At 42.7% G+C, this 9,938-nt stretch overlaps 1 long non-coding RNA gene across 1 annotated transcript; it reads left to right on the plus strand.

Moving 5' to 3' along the window:
- Window positions 1-2: 2 nt before the first annotated feature.
- Window positions 3-5,268, plus strand: LOC120944799. The gene is made up of 3 exons (XR_005750473.1): window positions 3-400; window positions 2,745-2,883; window positions 5,115-5,268. It is a non-coding gene; the product is annotated as an uncharacterized LOC120944799 (long non-coding RNA).
- The last annotated feature ends 4,670 nt before the right edge of the window (window positions 5,269-9,938 follow it).

A 9,938-nucleotide genomic window follows, 5' to 3' on the forward strand; every position in this document is an offset into this window, starting at 1 on the left:
TAAGAGAAAAAAGAAAAAAAAACGTAATTGATATTATATTTATCTATATGTGATTAAATAAAACGTTTATAAAAAAAAAAAAACATGTGTGGGCGGGGTTATGTCATTTTCAGGCGCTTGGTGTTTGAAAACATAAAAAAAAAAAAGCAAAAATTCCTCTGGCAGTGAAAGAGTTAAAGATTTCAAATCTTATTTATTTATTTATTTATTACTATTTATTTGGGAAGCGCGCATATACCACCGGTCGGTGGTGCCAAATCTCCCACTCATGACATCACAAAGCTTGTTTACTCGCAGGCGGAGCAAATCTCCCTGACTCCTCCCACTCGTGACATCACAGTAGCAAGGCTTAAGTAGCAGGCGGATCGGACTAGCTGCTCAGTTGTGACTTGAGCTTCAGGTAAGTAGGATGCGTTTTCTTTCTCTCCTCCTAAAATTCCTTCTTTTCTCCTCATAATCTGATCTGATGACGATCAATCTTCACCCCGATCGTCTATAAGTCCTTATTAATGTTATTGGAGTTCATTGATCCCAAATATTTCTGATTTTTATATATAACTATAATGTATCTATAGAGGAATGTAACAGCTGGACTGACACTGATTGCAGGGACTTTCCATCACCGTGGCAACGCTATTCTTAGATTCCAACTGACATTTCAGATCTGGGGGGGGGGGGGGCGCCTTTATTTTTAGTGATGGGTTCAGAAATCTGTCCAAATAATAAGATGTCATTGCTGGTCCTTGTTGTTCAATATTTGTCTAATGACTCCCTATTGGCATTAGGAGCTTACACTCTAATGTCCCCACCGCAGCCACACACCGGGTTTATTATTATTATTAAATACTTACATAGCTCTCACATATATAATTATAATAAATATAAAAAAAATAATAATAATAATTATTATTATTATTATTATTATTAAATACTTAAATAGCTCTTACATATATAATAATTATTGTTGTAATTATTATTATTATTATTATTAAATGCTTATATAGCTCTCACATATATAATAATTATTATTATTATTCTTTTTCATATTAAATACTTATATAGCTCTCACATATATAATAATTATTATTAGTATTATTCTTATTCATATTAAATACTTATATAGCCCTCACATATATAAGAATAATAATTATTATTAGTATTAAATACTTATATAGCTCTCACATATATAATTTATTATTATAATTATTCTTCTTCTTTATATTAAATACTTATATTGCACTCACATATATAATAATAATAATAATAATAATTATTATTATAGCTATTATTCTTATAATTATTCTTATTATTATTATAATTATTGTTCTCATTCATAAATACTTATATAGCTCTCACATATATAATAATTATTATTATTCTTATTCATATTAAATACTTATATAGCGCTCACATATAATAATAATAATAATAATAATAATAATAATAATTAGTATTAAATATTTATATAGCTCTCACATATATAATAATACTTATTATTATTAGTATTAAATATTTATATAACGCTCACATATATAATTATTATAATTATTATTTTTATTCATATTAAATACTTATATAGCTCTCACATATATAATAATAATAATAATACTTATTATAATAATAATAATAATAATAATAATAATAATAATTATTATTATTATAACTATTATTAAATACTTATATAGTTCTCACATTTATTATTATTATTATTATTATTATTATTATTATTATTATTATTATAATAATAATAATAATAATAATAATAATAATAATAATAATAATTATTATTATTATTATTAAAATCTTATATAACTCTCACATATATAATAATTATTATTATAATTCTTATTCTTATGCATATTGAATACTTATGTAGCTCTCACGTATATAATAATTCTTATTCTTATTCTTATGCATATTGAATTAATATAGCTTTCACATATATAATAATTATTATAATAATAATAATAATTATTATTAAATACTTCTATAGCTCTCACATATATTATTATTATTATTACTAATTATTCTTATTCATATTAAATACCTTTATAGCTCTCGCATATATAATAATAATAATTCATATTAAATACTTATATAGCTCTCACATATATTATTATTATTATTATTATTATTATTAATAAATACTTCTATAGCTCTCACATATATAATTATATATTATAGAGCACTGCGCTCGGAGTGCAGTGCTCTGAGCCCCGAGCCCACCCATTTTTGAAGCCTATCAGAGCCTATGGCTCTAATCACGTGCTTAAAAAAAAAGACCCATAGGAATCCATGCTTCCGGCGCCCCCGCGTGTAGATTAGGGGGTGGGATGCATGGATAGGGGGGGACGGTGCCTGTGCGCTCCTAATGGACGGGCCGCCCCTGGTGCCCACCCTAACGCACACCTATGCACCTGTCCAAGATGAGAGTTCTCCTCACTTTGGGGAGATTTGCTCTCGTTTCCCTAATAGTCTGCAGATAGCAAAAAATAACTTAAAGGGGTTGTAAAGATATATTTTTTAAAATAACAAACATGTCATACTTCCCTCCACTGTGCGGTTCGTTTTGCACGGAGTGGCCCCCGATCCTCCTTTTCTGGGGTCCCGCGGCGGCTCTCTCGGCTCCTCCCCCACAACAGCTGACCCCCTTCATGGGAAGCGCTATATTCTGTTGTTTTATTTCACATTGTTTCCAAGATTTTAGCAGAACAAAATGTATTGAATGAAACTTTCTCTTCCAGGATTTCTTACAGAGCATTTGATCTGAAAGAGAAGAGAGAAGAGCCAATCACAAGCTTTTATAAAGCACATGAGAGAGACGAGAGAGGCGAGGCAAACGCCAGATCTGATAAAGCTTTCGAGCTTAGCAGCACAACAAGGGTAAGTTTCCTCCAACAGGAAGGTAACATTCGATTTTATTGCAGTCGGTGTCCCCGCTGGGGAGATTCCCCCCCTTTTATTTGTTCTGGTGACAACCCTAAACGTTTAGGGGCAGATCCACGTAGACCTGCGCATATATCCGCCGGGCGTAGCGTATCTAAGATACACTACGCCGCCGTAACTTATTTTTTTTTTCGAATCCTCAAAGAATTCGCGGCGTAAGTTACGGCGGCGTAGTGTATCTTTGGCGGCGTAAGGGGGCGGAATTCAAATGGATGTGATGGGGGCGTGTTTTATGTAAATACGTCCTGACCCGACGTAAACAACGTTTTTTTTGAACGGCGCATGCGCCGTCCGTGGGGGTATCCCAGTGCGCACGCTCGAAAATAAACCGGAACAAGCCAATGCTTCCGACGGTGACGTCATTCTACGCAAATCCCTATTCGCGCACGACTTACGCAAACGGCGTAAAAAATTCAAAATTCGACGCGGGAACGACGGCCATACTTAACATTGAGTACGCCTCATAATATCAGGGGTAACTATACGCCGGAAAAAGCCGAACGCAAACGACGTAAAAAAATGCGCCGGCCGGACGTACGTTCGTGGATCGCCGTAACTAGCTAATTTGCATACTCGACGTGGAATTAGACGGAAACGCCACCTAGCGGCCGGCGGAAAAATGCATCTACGATCCGACGGCGTACTAAGACGTACGCCTGTCGGATCGATCCCAGATGCAGTCGTATCTTGTTTTGTAGATACAAAACAAAGATACAACGCTGAAAATTTTAAATTACGCGGCGTATCAATAGATACGCCGGCGTAATTCTTTTGTGGATCTGCCCCTTAGAGTTGTCACGAGAACAAGAGTTGAAGGTGGATCATCCAATGTTCTGGGCACTACAGCCTAAGATGGGAGTTCCCCTCACTGTAGGGAGATTTCTTCTCACTTCCTGTTGCATCTCCAATTCAGGAAATAAAGAGAAATCTCCCTAGCCTAGCAGGGCTTCACTCAGGAGAGCCATGGCAGGCGGGCGGGTGCACGCCCTCTGGCGGCTCTTAAAGGGAAAGCCGTACACGTACGGGGTTTCGCCCTGGAGAGCCATGGCGGGCGGGCGCACGCCCCCTGGCGGCTCTTAAAGGGAAAGCCGTACACGTACAGGGTTTTTCCCTGGAGAGCCATGGCGGGCGGGCGCACGCCCTCTGGCGGCCCTTAAAGGAAAAGCCGTACCGGTATGGGGTTTCATCCAGGAGAGCCATGACAGGCAGGTGCGCGCACACCGTCTGGCGGGTCTTAAAGGAAAAACCATACCCGTATAGGTTTTCACCCAGGAGAGCCATGGCAGGTCGGGTGCGTGCACGCCCTCTGGCGGCTCTTAAAGGAAAAGACGTACTCGTATAGGTTTTCGCCCAGGAGAGCCATGGCAGGCGGGCGCGCACGCACGCCCTCTGGCGGCTCTTAAAGGAAAAGCCGTACCTGTATGGGGTTTCGTCCAGGAGAGCCATGTCGGGCGGGCGTGCGCACGCCCTCTGACGGCTCTTAAAGAAAAAGCCTACAGGGGTTCGCCGAGGAGAGCCATGGCGGGCGTCCACGTACACGCCCTCTGGCGGCTCTTAGAGGAAAAGCTGTACAGGGCTTTGCCTGGGAGAGCCATGGAGGGCGGGCGCATGCTCTTAAGAGAAAAGTCGTACCTGTAAGGGGGTTTTGCCCAGGAGAGTCATGGCGGGCGGGCGCGCGCACGCCCTCTGGCAGCTCTTAAAGTAAAAGCCGCACAGGGTTTCGCCCTAGAGAGCCAAGGCGGGCGCGCACGCCCTCTGGTGGCTCTTAAAGGAAAAGTTGTACCTGTAAGGGGGTTTTGCCCAGGAGAGTCATGGCGGGCGGGCGCACGCACGCCCTCTGGTGGCTCTTAAAGGAAAAGTTGTACCTGTAAGGGGGTTTTGCCCAGGAGAGTCATGGCGGGCGGGCGGGCGGGCGCACGCACGCACGCCCTCTGGCGGCTCTTAAAGGAAAAGTTGTACCTGTAAGGGGGTTTTGCCCAGGAGAGTCATGGCGGGCGGGCGCACGCACGCCCTCTGGCGGCTCTTAAAGGAAAAGCCGTACCTGTAAGGGGGTTTTGCCCAGGAGAATCCTTCTGCAGCAGTATATCTATGTGAGCCGGTCGGGAACCGGTTAAAATCTTTACATCAAACTAACGTCGTAGTTTTTTTTTCTTTTTTTTCTTTTATAGATTAGAACCATGAACACATACGAAGAAAAGCCAAAGTGGAGCCTAAAAGCTTTCGTAAAGAAGGCACTGAAGGGAGAAAAACAGGACCACGAGGAGGAAAAGAAGTGGAAAAAGGTGAAAAAGGAGCTTAAGAAAAATAAAGAGGAGCGGAAAAAGAAGGAAAAGGAGTGGGAAAAAGAGGAAAAGGAGTGGGAAAAGGCGGAAAAGAAGTTGAAAAAGAAGTTGAGAAGGGTGGAAGATTCAAATGAGCATGCAGAACTCCATCTGAAGAGGTAAGTACACCTTTTGCTATATAAATATATTTTAAGAACATATAAGGGGAAATTAGTGGCCCGCATTTTATAAATGAGCTGCATGCGGGTTGCAGTATGCGTAGCCCTATATAACGGAGAGCGCACGGCATTGTCTCTCTTATAATGAACTCCTTAGTATTGACCATAGGTTTTCGCAGGCCTATTGCATTAGGGTCTGCACCCCAAAGCCCAAACACACACTACCGATCGCTAACGGTGTTCGTTCAGAAAGGGAAGGGGCGGGTAAATTACATATTTACTGACCCCTTCCAGACTCCTAAAACATCCCAGCAGTAACAGCCGATAGGAGAGGGGGCAGCGCTGCAAGGGGAAAGATGGGAGCCAGGGCAGTAAGGGAAATCTGTGCTGCACAGGATGATTAGGGTGTGCCTGTGCGCACGCCTATGGTATTGACAGGACGCTCTCTACGTTGCAGATAGAGAAAGGAGCTGTGTGTTAGTGGGCGTCCTGGCTCTCCTGTGGTCCAAGGGAGGGGGCGAGCACGACACTCCACACCAGGGAGAAAGCCTCGCATTACTGTGTGGAGTTACAGACAGAAGAACAGGAAGTGAGGATTTCACAGAAGAAATAAGGACATTTAAAAGCAAAATGGAAGGACGAGGTAAGTGAAGGAGGACTGCACTAAGGTAAAGGAAGATATTTAGGGAAAAAGAAATTGTACCTTTACAACCCCTTTAACTAATGGACATAATTTTAGTAAAATATAAAGCTCATACAATCTCTGTTTTAGTTTACTTTAATCCTAAAATGTTAGCAAAACTAAATATTTCACATTTCTCTTACAGGATTCCACCCGAGGAGGAGGAGAAGGAAGGCGTCCAGCATTGTGAGGAGATCTTGGAACGGAGCAATGTTCCAAGAGAAGAGAAGAAAAAAAGCCGATTCAGACGCTTTCTAAAATTATTCCGCCGGGACAAAACATCTAAAAGCAGCGAGACCACAACGGTAAGTATCCTCTAACGGGAAGCTGGAATTAGATCCTCTGCCAAGTTTTTATTGCAGTCTGTGTCCCCGCTGGGGGGATTCCCCCTTTATTTGTTCTGGTGACAACCCTAAATTTTAGAGTTGTCATGAAAGCAAGAGTTGGAGGGGGATCATCCAATGTTCAGGGAACTTACTAAGATGGGAATTCCCCTCACTTCAGAGAGATTTCTTCTCACTTCCTGTTGCAGCTTCAAATCAGGAAGTAAAGAGAAATCTTCCTAACAGGAAATAGACTACAAAAATTGATGGGGGTTTCAGCCTCCCCTACTCTATCCAACACAAATAATTCACGCTGCTTGGGTTTCCTATTAGGAGTTTCCGTAACCCTTCCATACCTGATAGGAAAGCCAACGGCCAAAAGAAGCAGCGTGAATTATTAGTTTTGGATAGAGTAGGGTAGGCTGAAACCCCCATCAATTTTTGTAGTCTATTTCCTGTTAGGGAGATTTCCCTTTACTTCCTGATTTGAAGCTGCAACAGGAAGTGAGAAGAAATCTCTCTGAAGTGAGGGGAATGCCCAAACTTAGTAAGTTCCCCAGAACATTGGATGATCCCCCTCCAACTCTTGCTTTCATGACAACTCTAAAATTTAGGGTTGTCACCAGAACAAATAAAGGGGGGAATCTCCCCAGCGGGGACACAGACTGCAATAAAAACTTGGCAGAGGATCCAATTTGTCGGCCAACTGAGAGACAAAGATAGAAATTTTAGTTCCATTTTTAAAATCTGAACATCAACTTAACATCTTCTTTTTTTTTTATAGCTTAAAATTGTGGAAACCAACCAAGAATCACAGGAAATGCCACCGGAAGAGCCAAAGTCTACGAAACATGAGCAGGAGGTGGCAACTCAGAGGACGGAACTAATGGGAATGTTCTTGAAAACCAATGACCCAGCGGAGAGGAGGTAAGTACACGTTTTTCTATATAAATATACTTTAAAGCGGTGTTCCGGGGGAAAAAATAATAATGAAAAGCCGGCAGCTACACATACTGCAGCCATTGGCTTTTAAAGTGGTTGTAAACCCTTTACAACCACTTTAACCTACAGATAAACCTAGATTAAGGCTTACCTGTAGGTGCTTGGAAATATCTCCCAGACCTGAACGGTCTAGGAGATATTTGCAAATCGCCGTACGTTGGGGCACGTTGCGCCGTTTCTAACTCGGGTCATGCCAGGAGTGGCGGGAGTGACGTCACGCGACTCCGGCCACTCACAGAGCCGGAGTTCGCGTCCCCGGAAGGAAGAGGGGTGAAGATGGACACTCGCTACTAGCGAGGAAGATGGGGACATTACGGGCTTCCCCTGCAGGTAAGTGTCACATAATTGGCTACTATGAGATGCATAGTAGTCCATTATGCTTTACCTTTGCAGGGAAACAAAGAGGAAGTAACGCCCATCAGGGTTTACTTCCTCTTTAATAAATGGACACTTACCTGTCCTGGAGTCCCTCGATGCCGGCACCGCAGCTGATTTTTCCATCAGCTGTCGGGTGCTGCCGCCGCCATTGCGGGTAAGGTTACCCAGCAGTGTAGCCTTTTCGGGCTTCATGCCGGGAACCCTACTGCGCATGTGCGAGGCCCCGCTCCTCTTTCCTATTGGCCCCGGCGGAGGATGACGACGGGGTCCCGCGGTGACGTCACGGGCCGCTGGCTGCGGCCGGACTGGATATTGGAGAGGACTCTGCTTACTGATCAGTCCTATGAATCTCCATAATTCCAGTTCTATAATTGGAGTAATATGAAAGTCAGAGGGGCATGAAAAGCCCCCCCCCCCAGTGATTTCTGTTCTCTATACCTGGGGGGTGTCTTTATAACACATAGAGGAACAAGTTACATATTTTACTACTGAAATTTAATCCTCCAGGAAGACGATGTGACGGCTTCAATTGTCATTGACATATTTTATATGTTCTTAACCACTTACCCCCCGGACCATATTGCTGGTCAAAGACCAGAGCACTTTTTGCGATTCGGGACTGCGTCGCTTTAACTGACAATTGCGCGGTCGTGCGACGTGGCTCCCAAACAAAATTGGCGTGCTTTTTTTCCCACAAATAGAGCTTTCTTTTGGTGGTATTTGATCACCTCTGCAGTTTTTATTTTTTGCGCTATAAACAAAAATAGAGCGACAATTTTGAAAAAAAATCAATATTTTTTACTTTTTGCTATAATAAATATCCCCCAAAAATATATAAAAAAACATTTTTTTTCCTCAGTTTAGGCCGAGACGTATTCTTCTACGTATTTTTCTTAAAAAAAATCGCAATAAGCGTTTATTGATTGGTTTGCGCAAAGGTTATAGCGTTTACAAAATAGGGGGTATTTTTATGTCATTTTTATTAATATATTTTTTTTACTAGTAATGGCGGCGATCAGCGATTTTTTTTCAGTACTGCGACATTATGGCGGACACTTCGGACACTTTTGACACATTTTTGGGACCAGTGGCATTTTTATAGTGATCAGTGCTATAAAAATGCATTGGATTACTATAAAAATGCCACTGGCAGTGAAGGGGTTAACACTAGGGGGCGGGGAAGGGGTTAAGTATGTCCCTGGGTGTGTTCTTACTGTGGGGGGGGGGGTGGCCTCACTAGGGGAAACACTGATCCTCTGTTCATACATTGTATGAACAGAAAATCAGCATTTCCCCCGCTGACAGCACCGGGAGCTGTGTGTTTACACACACAGCTCCCGGTCCCCGCTCTGTAACGAGCGATCGCGTGTGCCCGGCGGCGATCGCGCCCGCCGGGCACACGCACGGCAGTCGGGGGCGAGCGGGGGGCCGCTCGAAGAGCTGACGTTATACTACGTGCTCTCGCCCAGGAGAGCCGACCTGCCGCCGTAGAATGACGGCGGCTGGTCGGCAAGTAGTTAAAGTGGAGTTTCACCCTAAAGTGCCACAATTGGCACCTTTCGGGGGCCGGAATTGGGAAAGGATACCTGTCAAAGACAGGTATCTTGTCCTCCCCCCGAAAGGTGCCAATTGTGGCACCGGAGGGAGGGGGGAATCCGATGAGAACAGGGGCCCTTTTCATGCCCCTCTGACTTTCATATTCCTCAAACTAGAGAACTGGAATTATGGAGATCCATAGGACTGATCAGTAAGCAGAGTCCTCTCCAATATCCAGTTTATAGAACTTCTATGTGACGCTTTTTACAAGTTCCTCTACTAAGTGAAAATGTTTAGAAGCCGTTATATTTATTCTTATATATGTGTAGAGCCGATATCTCATATACCTCTTTCTTTCTTTGTCATCAGGGATATCATGAACAAAGTGGTCGCCCAAAGGATCATCAAGAAAGTTCCTTCAATATGTCCTGAGGAAATGCGCCACAGGTAAGTAAAGAATCCACTTCGTAGTCTTCTTAATAATGGAATTCTTTGGAAGAGTTTTATAATGCGGAGTTATTGTCACTTAAACAGAAGAGCATTGAAGATATCTAGAGCCCAGCGATGTGCTTTATAAATGTGCGTTGCGCTCCGCCGGCTTCGGGGGTCTGAGAGTTGGTGGAGAACAATA

This window comes from Rana temporaria, chromosome 7 (assembly GCF_905171775.1).
Source record: "Rana temporaria chromosome 7, aRanTem1.1, whole genome shotgun sequence".
Lineage (NCBI taxonomy): Eukaryota > Metazoa > Chordata > Amphibia > Anura > Ranidae > Rana > Rana temporaria.